Source organism: Pipistrellus hanaki, assembly GCF_964339955.1.
Source record: "Pipistrellus hanaki genome assembly, chromosome: 8".
In the NCBI taxonomy this organism is placed as follows: domain Eukaryota; kingdom Metazoa; phylum Chordata; class Mammalia; order Chiroptera; family Vespertilionidae; genus Pipistrellus; species Pipistrellus hanaki.
The window spans coordinates 74409135-74419422 of record NC_140510.1 but is presented as its reverse complement, the minus strand read 5'-3'; positions in this window follow the sequence as shown (position 1 = coordinate 74419422).

Here is a 10288-nt window from a genome sequence, read left to right as displayed (position 1 = left end):
GTCTATTTACTCTAGATCTTTCTGAAGCGTTTGCTTTGGGAGTCTAAACTATTTATTATGCTTTTGTGCTGGGCTTCATTTTACTAGTGGAAGTGCTCGCAATAACTGCGAGCTTTTAAATAAATCCATGGTGGGGAGACAGGACGAGTGGAGAAGAAACAAAAACCACACATTCTTGCTTCTTCTGTAAAATGAATCGCTAGAGTTCACCTTGTGAACCCAGGAGCCCTAACTCACAGGTAACCTCCCTGCCTGTTATCTAACCCCGCTGTGCAGGAATGGGGCCCAGGAAGCCTGGACTTGGGATTGATGGGGGAGAAATGAGGGTGAGAGGGGAGTAAGGCAAGAGGGCCATATCCTTTGGGAGGCACATCCCTGTTTCAGAGGCCAGAAGACCAGCTAGAACTCTCCGCACGTTGAGAGGCATCCATAGTGTTACTACAGGTGTGAGCAGATGTGAGCAGTGCCCTCTGAGGAGCCTTGTGCTCCTGGCCAGCCTCCGCTCGCTCGTGCCCACCCCTGATGCCAGCCCCCTCTACAGCAGGAGGTCCAGGGGAGTGGTCCGTCCAACGGTACATTGCAAAGGGAGATGCTGATAGCAGGGCAGCTTTTCAGACTTCACGATAATCCTTCTCTTGACTCACTGTCTAGACGTAGTTAGGTGCACAAAGGGTTAACGGGCCTCGCAGGACTCGGCTGCCAAGTACACTTAATGCTCAGCCCAGCACTCCCAGCTTGTATTCTGACGCTGCTGGAGTAGCCTGTTCATGGCATCTGGTTCCCTGGCAACAGCTTTCATTGGCTCAATCAAAGCCTTTTCTTCTCCAGAAAGCTCCTACTGAGACACCCACCACCACCACTAATCACCATCTTAACTGGGGTTTAGGATGCAGCTGGTAGGGAAAGCAGCATCTGTGGCTGAGAGAAGGTACGGCAATGGGCTGGCCGGACACACCTGCTTGCCGCCGCCCTCGCCCTGGAGTTCTACGGGCCCACGTGGAAATTACCTGCTTTTCCACCCGGGTGGACACACAGGCTGGGCCGAGAAGTTTCCCCGGAGGAGCCTGAGGTCTTTGTTCGGCAGAAACCCACGAGCCCCTGTGATTCATGACCAGCTATTTCCTGGGCCGATCTGAGCTGGAAGTGCGGGCTCTGTGCTCTGACAAGGGGCGTCGCTGAGCCGAGGGAGTTCCGACAAGGAAATCCATATGGTGGGAGGCTTGTCCCTGGTCAGCCGCAAGCTGGGGAGACGGCCTGCCTCCACCAGGACCGGGGAGGCCCACAGCTGCTCCTCCTGCCCCGCGGGGTCTGGGCAGCTCCAGATTGGCCCAGAAGAGCGGCGAAAAGGAGTTCTTCCCGCAGCTTTTGGGGGAAATGAGATTCTCTAACAAAAGTGAGCATTTTTAGGAGAATGCTTTAGTTTTACTGAGAATCCCTTTGAGTTTTCTTGTTTGTCTAGGCCAGTGGTCGGCAAACTCTTTAGTCAACAGGGCCAAATACCAACAGCGCAACTATTGAAATTTCGTTTGAGAGCCAAATTTTTTAAACTTAGACTTCTTCTAACGCCACTTGTTCAAAATAGACTCACCCAGGTCGTGGTATTTTGTGGAAGAGCCACACTCAAGGGGCCAAAGAGCCACATGTGGCTCTCGAGTTGCAGTTTGCCAACCACTGGTCTAGGGAATCAATCTGTTCTGTTGTGAAAGCAGTTCTCCCTTCTGCTTTCACTCTATCGACCTATTTCCTCCATTTTATCTTTTTCTCAAGTCAAATTTTGTCCTATGCATGTGTACTCACCGAAATCTAAACAGATAGCATCATTCAGGAACTAAAAAGTATTCATAATTCACAGTAATATGTAGAAAAGATGTTGACTTGTGTCCAGGCCATCCACCCTAATATTTGTGCTGCCCTAACCTTCTGGTTCCTCAAATAAAAAAAAAAACACACACACAAGAAAAAACAAACAAAAAGAACCCCACGACCATCCTGGTCAGAGTGTTGAAATGCAGCGGGACAGTTGACAATTCAGCAGAGTGGGGGTTTGTGGCTGCTCTGCTGGGGAAGCGAAGGGCCTCTCCTGTGTGGGGCGCGTGTGTGAACAGCTCTCTGTGTGATCTACCAGCCTGTCCGCAGTTCAGCACCAGGAGGGTTCTTGGTGGTACTACCTCACAGCATGTGAAAATATGTTAAAATATGGAGAGCACTTAACAAAAACAACATACATTTGAGAACTATCTGGGGACCGGGCTGGTTCTATTTCTTAAGAGATGTGTAATGAGAAAATTCTTATCCTCCAAGCCTCAGTTTCCTCCTCTGAAAAATGTTGACAGTGCCTCTTGCCCTCACCAGTTTGGCTCAGTGGATAGAACATCAGCCTGTTGACTGAAGGGTCCCGGGTTCGATTCTAGTCAAAGGCGTATGCCTGGGTTGTGGGCTTGATCCCAGGACGGGGCATGCAGGAGGCAGCTGATCAATGATTCTCTCTCATCATTGATGTTTCTCTCTCTCTCTCCCTCTCCCTTCCTCTCTGAAATCAATAATGCATATATATATGCTTCATATGGGATTATCTCAAGGGCCAGGAGAAATGTGCCAGGGCCCTACACCCACAGATTCTGATGAATATATTCGAAGAAAGGCCCTGGCATTGGAGAACCACAGATGCAGCAGACGGAGGCTCTCTCTGGTTATTTTTTAGGCTGAGGAATTCCTTGAAAGTCAGAGGTTCTTAGGAATGGTGACGAGGAGGAGGTAACACTTATGAAAACAAAATTCTCTTATTTCTTCCTCAAATCTGGGAGTTACAATAGATTGTAGCCCAGTGTGGTGGAAGCATTCTCTCTCCCTTGAGCCCTTGCAAGATGGACCTCAATCAAATAGTTTTCTGTGTCTGTTTTTTCATTCATTCATTCAGTAAAAAAAAAAAAAAAGACAGACAGAAAAACTTTTTCTGAGCACCTTCTATATGGATGTTTTGGTAAGAGATAGTGTAATAGGGAGAAATAGGTAAATGGTATAATGCTCAGGAAGCTCACAGCCTGGCAAGGGAAAATAAGGAAGCCGCATGATGCTGGGCGTGGCACGATTAAATAGTAATCCCCTGAGTGGTGTTTCCCTGGGGGAGCCTTAATGATGTAACACAGGAAGTTGCAAGATACTCTGATGCGGGGGACACATCAGATTCTAAGCAGGAAACAATTTCTTATCCTTCCCAACAAAGGGTAGCACCCTCTGATTTAAGACCAAGAGAATTTAAGACCACAAAGCCCTTGGTATTAAAATTTATAAAATACCATGCCACCTTAAAAAATATATCTTTATTGATTTCTGAGAGGAAGGGAGAAGGAGAGAGAGATAAAAACATCAACGATGAGAGAGAATCCTTGATCGGCTGCCTCCTTCAGGCCCCACACGGGATTGAGCCCACAACCGGCATGTGCCCTGATTAGGAATAGAATCGTGACCTCCTGGTTCATAGGTCAATACTCAACCACTGAGCCACAGCGCCTGGGGCTACCACATTGCCATTTCTGTTAGTTAGCAGAACAGACAGCAAGCATTTGTAGGGCATATTTTCAGGAAGAAAATCTTTGAATACATCAATTGAAAGATACTTGGTACTTAACGGCTGTGTCTAGAGTAAATAAACATGTAAACAAAAACAGAACTTTTTGTGGTTGGTAACCAGGTGGGTGACCCAAAGCAATTTGGAGCACCAGGTCTGGAGAACCTGGAGGACGACTCCAAATAGATTCTCAAATGGCTCCTTTGGTGTCACTGTTAGGAGTTTTCATTAATTCTTTGGGGTGTAGAAAGAGGAGACTGGTATTAGAACCTCTTGTATATGCCTTGGAAATAATTCTGTATAAAATATAACATAGTGATTGCAAATAGGTTTCCTATTATGTGTTAAATCCAGTCCAGTTGGTAGGGGCTGCTTAGAAAACACAATTGAGAATAATTCTGAAAAGTCCTGGCCCAGCAAAAAAAAAGAGTTTCGTGGCTGATTAATTATGCCATCCATAGGTGAGGGAGAGTGAATTGTGAGCTTTGCCAACGCTATGTTATAAATGGTACAGAATTCTCATTAATTAAATGTAGGCTGAGGCATCTAATTGTTAGTCATTTGTGTTTCCTGTTTGGTTAAAATCACATTTTTATCCTACCCTTAATTAAATGATCCCTCTCTGGAAGGCAAACAGTTTCTCTTAAAAGTCCCCCAGAAGGTTCTGCAAGATATTTGGCACCAGAGGGTGACTTTGCAATGAACGAGCTGATCACACCAACCTCCCTTAACTTTAGAAACGCTGCCATTTCTCCTGGGATAGCTGTCAATTTTCATTGTATGTAATTACGGTGCCCAATGTGTAGTCTGGCAGCCCTCCTGTGTTCTCTGAAGTGCTTGACTGTTGTTTGGCTAGAAAACATGAAAGTGTAGTCCTGCCTTCAGCAATAAATATTTGCTTCACTTCTTGTAAATGTGCCTCGCTGAATTCTCCCATGGGCAGCCGATAACAGCTCTGTCTCAACTTACTCTCCGGCCAGGAGGGGCACCCCAATTTTAGAAGTGTTGAGACATGAACAAATAAGAGCCTGGGAAGAAAAGGAGTACAGCAGATATCTAAAGGAGATAAACGCTGAGTATCCAAGTCAAGATTCCAGGGCCCAGACTGAGCAAGTAAAACCAACAGCCTCTCCCTCCTCCCTGCCTCCCCCGCTGCCCAGGCCCCTTGCAGAATAGTGTCTCACCTGGCTCAGCAGTATCTGGGGGTGCGGCATGTAACACACACTATACAAAGTAGAAGGTATCACAAGAAAGTACTACAAGATAGAAAGTATGAAGTAGTGTTAACAGAGGGATGGAAAACGCTGTGGGAATCCAGAGGGACAGAGTAGTTCCGCTTGTGCAAATCAGGGCAGAGGAGCAGGTGGCAGTCAAGCAGTCGTTGAAGAATCAGCTACTGTGGTGGTCATGAAAAAACACCTCTCAGATCTCTAGCTGCGAGGAGCATAGTTGACTGAGGGTCCCATTTGCACATTTTGAAGTCCATCCCCGCGTTTGCCCTGATGTTGCCCTTCCCACAGGCTTGGTCTTTTTTTTTTTTTTTTTTAAATATATTTTTATTGATTTCAGGAAGGGAGAGGGAGAGAGAGAGAGAGAAACATCAATGATGAAAGAGAATCATTAATAGGCTGCCTCCTGCACACCCCCTGCTGGGGATCGAGACCGAAACCTGGGCATGTGCCCTTGACCAGAATCAAAGCTGGAACCCTTCAGTCCCCAGGCCAATGCTCTATCCACTGAGCCAAACCAGCGAGGGCGGGGCAGGTTTGTTCTTGAGAGACAGGGCAGATATAGGACTCCTCTGGTGGGTGACTTTTGCTCAAGGACTCCCTAGCATTCTTGCCAAACATTTTTAGAACTGCACAAGAGTCTAAGATAATTCCATCTCAACTTCCTTCCTTCCCTTTCTCCTTCACATGGTCAGACCTGTCCCTGGTCAGAGAGTTCTGGTTCTCTCCTCGTTGCCCCCACAGGAAAATGTGATTTTCCTAATAAATCTCTCCTGTCTTGATGTCTACTTTTTGGAGGACCTATATGGACACCCAATGCTTGTGGAGGTGACAGGTAGGTGTCCTCAACATATTCCCAATGTACTGTTTCATTTGCTTTGTTATTTCCCATCCTTTCCCCGACTACCACTATGCTTTAGAAGTTGGCACTATTGGTTTTTCTCCGGAGAAGAGATATTTCAGGCAATAGGAAGTGCCCATAGGAAAGTCCAGAGGGGAAAAGAAAGCAGACCTAGAGGAAGATTAGAAAGATGTCCTAGTTTTTCCTTATTATGCTAATTATTTCTTTAAACAGAGTTTTTTTGTGTGTGTTTTTAAATGGTTAATTACTATTATGATGATATTGAGCTGCATCTTAGAACAAGCATGATCAGAGACCTAAAGGCATTAGGATGCTTTTGCTGCCTCTCATTTCTGAGGCCCATCAGCTAGCTACAAAGACTCCTGGACTTATATCATGCAGCCCAGGCACCCAAATTCCAGTTCCAATTCCTGCTGGAAAGCTCAACTTGGCCCAGCTTGGGTCAGATACCCACCCTCACAACAATTAGTTGTGTTCAGGGGGACTAGGTCGGGGAAGGATCGTGGCTAGTCCATGTTGGACCAACCTGGTAGAGTCCATGGCTACTGTGTGCATGCTGGATGTTCCCAGAAGGAGGGTTGCTGCAATGATTATGTGTAAAGACTTGGCCATCTGTTAGGCCTTCAGGATCAAACCATGCTTTGAAGTCCTCACTTCCTCTTTCAGGACCCCCAGGCTCTATCTTCCTTCTTACCTAAACTCCCTATAAAGAAAATGAGATATTTTTAATTTAGAGCTTAGAGTAGTGAGGACCTGCAAAACGTGTCTCTGCTTTTAAGTGGGTTATGGATGATTATTTTCATTTTGCCCCTTATTAAATTCCCATGGAATGCACTAATTTTTAGCAAGCAATTGCTTTTGGACACTTGGAAGCACTGGGAAGAGAAAGCTCCAGCACTCCCCACTTCCCCTTCATTGCAGATCTTTTTTGGGGTGACTTCATGTCAGAATGTCAATGCTATTTCAAAGTCCTCCCTGTTGGCTTCTGAAGCCAAGGCCTTTGGTGAACTCAATGTTTTAGGACACGGTGCAGGTAAGATTTTGGAAGTGTCCTCCATTATCTTGATGGCCCAGCTCAAAGCTGGGCTCCTCATCCGGCCCCTGGTGCAGCTGTGGTGTCTGCTGCCAGTTGAGGCTGCCTTTGAAAGCTGGCATTTTGCTGGAACAGACTCAAGCCCCAATGGCAGACTTGGGTTGCAATGGAAAGTAGATTCCAGCACTGTCCCTGGAATGTGAACTTTCCCTGGAAACTTTCCAGGCTGCCTCTTAGAGAACAGCAGGCATCAACGTATTCACACCAGGAGTCAATTAAAGAAACCCAAATTATTGCCATTCCAATAAACAACAATCTCTCTTCCTTTTCAACTAAGCTTGTTAAGATGGCCTAAAAGCCAGGTCTAATTACACAATCGGATAGCATAATTCTGATTAGAAGCTTTTTGTCTAATTAATTTTCTCCTGCAATCCAACTTATTTTTAGTAAACGTTAAATATGTATTTAAATAATGTTAATGCATATTCCCCTCCCCCAAAAACCCTACTGGGATTCTCTTTCATTTATCCTTCCTGCTTTTTAATGAGGCATGAATGTTCCTTAGACACATTCAGACAGGGAAAGAGGTAGGAGAATGCCACACTTTCAAAATGTAGCCTGTGATATGAATACGTGTAGCTCAGGTACAAACACACAGGTCAGACATCATAGGTTGGGGTGGGGTCACCTAAGGTGGTTCTGAGTAATTGTTAAATGTTTGATCCACTGGAGGAACGGGGAGGAAGTAAAGTGGTGAGGATGATAGTAGTTGATTATAACTACAACTTCCAAACTTGTCTGAAATAGACCCTCCAAGGCACTCATTCTTATCAATTATCTTTCTCCTGCTTCTTCACTCCCCCCGTCCTCTCTCTCTTACAGTAAATACAATTTTATCTTCTCAAGGTACATCTCTGTCCATCACGAAGTTGTGAAATCTGCAATCCCAGTGGTTTAAATACTGACCATATCACATGTGTCAAACACAAGGCCCGCAGGCCAAATCCTCTGCGGCCATCAGAAACATTCTATCTAGATCACATGTGTCAAACACAAGGCCCGAGGGTCAAATCCAGCCCGCCAGGCCTTGCAATGTGGCCCGCACCGCGCTGTCATCACTGCACTCCGCTGTCAGTTTATGACATTGTCAGTTTATGACTGTTCAGTAAACCATTCGGCCCGCGATTTAGGCTGGATTTTAGATTTTGGACCCTTCTCTGATTGAGTTCGACACCCCTAGTATAGATAATAGAATGTGTCATTCACATTTACTTAGTAGTCTCTGGTAAATAATAGGAAGGGGGAAAGGATGGAAGGAGAGAAGATTTTTATACTCTACACAGTTAGGATTTAACAATCTCTTAAAAAAAAAAAAATACCCTGCTAGTTGAAAAGTACAACTGATGAAATTTGTTGAAACTTAATTTGACCAAATGTTGTGAGCACTGGCTAATATATGTCTGGTACCTTTAGTATGTGTGCATGAGGACTGGGTAATTGTGGGTGAACTCTTTTTCCTTTGTAGTAAAATTTCTTAGTGCTCTGAGTTAAAATTCTATGTTATCCTCATGTTGATGAGAATTACTGCTGTCATTTTAGGTGTCTCTCAGTTTCCTGCCCTTGTCAATTCTGATGATGAAAAAAGCTCACTTGAAATAATAATAATAAAAAAACCCCACACAAATTCCCATAGAACTCAAGAAACTCCTTCCTTCATGCTTTTTTGGCCTTTCTTTTTTCTTTTCTTTTTTTTCTTCTTCTTTTTTTTTCTTCTGGTGGTGGTGGGGAGAACAGAGAATGCTAGTTTGAAGCATTTAAGTTTGATTACAATTTAGTAATTGTAGAAATGACTCTTTTCTTTTTGCTACTTTCAGTAAGTTCTGAAACCAATGTATTTTTTCCTTTTTTTTTTTTTTTTCAAATTGGCCAAGAACAGCAGAAGTAAAGGGGAAAATTCTATGTAATCATTCCTAAGGGATAATAAAAAAAATCACAACCACCAAACATGAAGTAAGATTTCTTTTTCTATCAACAAATCTGAGTAACTCACATTGACGTTACGCACATGGGAAAGGAGGAATTCCCTAAAGATGATTGCTTTAACGTGTATGCACAAGGAGATTCGGGGTCACTGCTAGTAAAGAAGGGAGCCTTTAATCAAATGTGGCCAAATGATCTGTTTGCACTGCTCAAAGGAGATGAGAGGGCCCACTTATCAGGGAGTCCCCAACACCAGTCACCAGGAGACCTCCCACACTCTTGCCTTCGAGAAAAGGCCCAATTTGGCCAAACAGTAGATAAGGAAGAGAACTCACCGCGGGCTGGGCCGCTGCTGGCCGGGCTGAAGTTGGATAATGTCTAATAATATCTCGTGTTTACATAGGAACCTTTTCCTGGGGGCAAAGTGCTTTACCAGCATTATCTCATTAACCTGTCCTCTGACCCTAAAAGTGACCACATTTTTTACTGGGGCTGAGGTTGAATAGAAGAGAAAAAGAACAAAAGAATCCAATGGCCAAGCTGGATATGGGAATCCAGGTCTCTACATTTCTGGGCCAGGTTGCTCATCGTCATTCTGAGATGAGCAATGAAAGCCCATTCCAAATGATGGCTTGACGTGGCCTCATTTAAAGAGGAGAAACAATTGTTACCCTTTTCTGTATTTAGTTGTGTCCAAAGAATTGGTGAAAAATCCTAAATATTCTACCTGTGCCTTCTAATTGAGGAGCTCTTAATCTTGGGTCCATGGTTTTGGGGAGATAGGAGAAAGTTGTCTGCAATCTTGAGTGTATATGGCCAGACTTGCGTAATTTCTGGGAACTGAATCCACAGTTCTATCAGATTTCCAAAAGGATTTATGATTTCTTGAAAAGAACCTCTGGGTTCTTTGTTTTGTTCTCCAACTGTAGTGAGGTATTATCGCCAGGCTATAGCAAAGCTAATATTTAGAGTTCCAACTCTATGTTCAGCTCTAATCTAGTTATGGGGTCATGGAGCAGGATAAGTGGATTTTGGCTGATAACCTATAAATCATATTTCTAAGGTTTCTAACTAATATGTTAGTTGGCTCTAAATAATTTTCCTCATGTGTTCCATTCATTCATTATTTATTTATTTATTTATTTAATCCAAGAGACAATCACTGAGGCTACTACTTTCCTATGGCTGCTTTACCTGATTACCATGCAATAGGTGGCTTAAAACAACAGAAATTTATTCTTACAGTTCTGGAGGCTCTAAGTTGGAAATAAAATGTCAATAAGACACCCTCTCTCTGAAAGCTCCAGGGAGGAAACTTTCTTGCCTAGTCTAATTTCTGGTGGTTGCCAGCAATCCTTGGTGTTTTTTGCCTTTTAGACATGTAACTCCAATCTCTGCCTCTGTCACCATATGGCATCCTCCCTGTGTGTCTTTCTTCCTTTTAAAAAATATTAGGACAACAGTCAAGTTGGATCAAAGGTCTACCTTACTCCAGTATGACCTCATCTTAACTATATTAACTACATCTGACCCTATTTCCAAATAAGGTCACGTTCTGATGTTCTGGGAAGGACATGAATTTCGGGGAACACTAACCAACTCAGTACACTGAGCAT